We start from the raw sequence: 3,227 nt of genomic DNA on the forward strand, positions 1-3,227 counted from the left end.
TAGGTAAAAAACAATAGGGTTCCGGCTGAAATATGTCTATGTAAAGACTTTATTAACCACACATCGTGCACTTCCGTATTTAAATGTAAATAGGAAGATTGAAAAATAAAGACCCCCTCAATTATATCACCACATTCCTTCCACCAACCCAAGCAATTTCCGACCAGCCATACCTTGAAGATATCATCCCAGTGAGAAAATCCACCACCGAGTACCGCTGGTTCGTCATGGAGAGTGCGGCCACGGCGACGTCCGCGGTCCCGTCCAGCACTTCCTTTATCATTCCCGTCCACTTCCCATTCACGACGGCGCCCCACTGTTTGTCTAGGGACTCGTGGCAGTCGTATCTACACGTAATATTGCGGGACAATGGTGAGAGCGGTTATGGTTCTTGTTTCTTTGCATTTGTTCTGTAGTATTGTTGGTATTTAGAGATAACGCACGCAGCATAATATTTCCAATCGTAAATACGTTGTTGTAGAAACTCATTTAAAAGCTGCCCTCTGCTGATGGACTGTTATTATGTATTTACTTATCATGATACAGTTATTACAACTATTCCGTTGGGAGGAAGAGAAGATACACATATATTATTCTATGTGTACCATGGCAATGCCAAACATGGGCGCATTGTTGTAGGGAATCCACGAAGAACTGTTGCGATTATTTGCTTTCTTTGCATAGTGTGATGGTATTTTGGATGAGGCAGGGTTCTTTTAAGTACAGGTTAACCAGGAAAACAAAAATTATAAATAAACCCATATACATTTAATGCTTTATATAAATGGATATAACAAGTACCACTACAACACGTGGATAAACTATAGTGGGTTGTGGTAAAATAAGTCAGAAGACTAGGGTACGACGTGTTTCGGCCTTTAGTTTTAGACCAGACGTTACTTTTTTTGCATATTGCGTTATTGTTTAGTATTACAAGTTATGCCGCTACTTCTCCCGTGCAGGCTAGGAGGCTGATGACACCAGATTTATATTGTCGCGGTTTAATTACGGATGAACAATCTGTGTCAACCTGTTGGTGCTATTATGATTTTTTTGCGAGTGTAAACTACATCCGATTTTTATATTAATTTGGGGCGCTGACCTGATATAACCAGGTCCCCTACCCCTCCAGTAAAGAAACATTTACTATCAATTAAATTCCGCTTAACGAATAAACGTTATTTACACTTGCAGTTGGGTTTCTCTTTATTCCTATCGGGATACGGTATTACTAGATTACCTGAAAATAACTGTGCTATATTTTCTTGAATTACGTTTTGGCCCTATATCCAAGTGACGTGGCGGCCTGACCTGAAAGGAACGTCTACTAAGGTGGCCAGCTAACTTCCGGCCTGACTTAGGCCAGAGTTTATATCAGTATTTAATTAGAGCTGAGGCACTACCTGTACATAATGTTATATATAAACAGATTTTTAAAATTCCTTCGAAAGGATAGGGCTGTAAACCATTGGTTCCATGGGGTGAGGAAGGTCATACACAAATGAATCTGGGTCGCGAGGATTTAAAATGTATAGCTATGTTACATGCGATTAAGAGCAGGAAGCTGATATATCACTTAACTAGTTAAACAAGTTGAACACTCACGTGAAGTTGGTAACCTCAGAGAGCGTGTAGAAGACTTTTCCCAGAATGCCTTTAAGGCCTCCGTTCTTGCCTTCCTCCCAGATGCTAAACGGAGGGTGCTCGGGAAGGAACGGAAAGCGGGTTAGGCATCGAGCGACGCAACTGTGCCGCGAGAGACTGATACTGGTGTGATTTGAAGGTATGCATGTCCGAAGAAGGGTCTCAGATCAATTGTCTTTATTTATTTTAGTTATACTACAATCATGATATATATTGGTGCTAAAGTTATTTAAACATATAAACTGACAAATCATTTAATGAGCGTATTGTCGGACAATTGGTCTGAGACCCCCTTTGGACGCACATACCTTCATATAATGGTAGCGATTTTAGCAATGGCAGCGATAATATCATTTTCGCGTCCTCAAATTATTATTATTATATATTATCATCATTATTTTAATATAATGAAGATGCTGTTATGGGTAATAACAATAACAGTCATAGCGATCATAACAATAATAATAGTAATGATAGCGGTGATGATGTTACTAGAAATGATAAGTGGCCACATTTTCCCGTTTAAACGCGTAATGCCCTGCAACTGAACTGTTAATGTAGAATCCGAGTCTAAAGAGAACTGCCACAGGGAGGATTCGTTTTGCTTTTTTCATCCGATTTTTATATTAATTTGGGGCGCTGACCTGATATAACCAGGTCCCCTACCCCTCAAGTAAAGAAACAATTACTATCAATTAGATTCCGCTTAACGAATAAACGTTATTTACACTTGCAGTTGGGTTTCTTTAAAAGAAAAGACGAGAAAAAAAAAACTGAAGAAATTACAACAAAATAAGTGGGAGTGAAACGTCATTCCGAAATTTTATTGCCTTTCCAATAACAATAACGTGATTTTAAAGTGGCTTACAGTATATGAAGCCATACATAAGATAGATCTAGTCCCCTATTCACGGACCTATTGTTTGCGTCGGCACTTATTTTGAATGTGAGTATTCAAGTCCGTCCTTCACTAACTACTAATTAAATAGGTACACTCTGCTCCAACTGATAATAATAATTTGGTAATGGTACAACACGGCAGATAATAGCGGACCAACCTACCCGCTACCTAACCAATGGCCCCAGCTACCCTTGCCCACAAAGCTGTTAGCAGTTTGTTAATGTCGTGATAAAGCAGGTTTCTTCAAAGTAAGGGTCTCAACGCAGTACTAGATCGTTATATATATATATATATATATGTATATATATGTATATATATAACGAAAATTATAACCAAGGCTGAAATGAACAAGGCAGGAAAAAAACAGCTCAAAATGATAATTATCACGAAATAAACGAAAAAAAAAGAAAATAAATAAACAAATAAATAAATAAACGAAAAAAAACAAGGGAGTTATGCAATAAGAAGACAAGTGAAACACACTATAAAGAACGAAACAGGTGGTTACGGTCACAGGTCACCGTAAATGGCTGTGTGGCTGATGTGTGGTTGTTTAGCTCGGGCTTCATCTTATAAATAAACAAAGATTCAATGATTAGGAGGTCGAGTCAAGGATAAGTATGATATGCGAACTTGAGCCTTGCTCAGGCTATGCCCATGAGGGGACCCCGGCCTGTGTCAA

Source organism: Penaeus chinensis, chromosome 25, assembly GCF_019202785.1.
Source record: "Penaeus chinensis breed Huanghai No. 1 chromosome 25, ASM1920278v2, whole genome shotgun sequence".
In the NCBI taxonomy this organism is placed as follows: domain Eukaryota; kingdom Metazoa; phylum Arthropoda; class Malacostraca; order Decapoda; family Penaeidae; genus Penaeus; species Penaeus chinensis.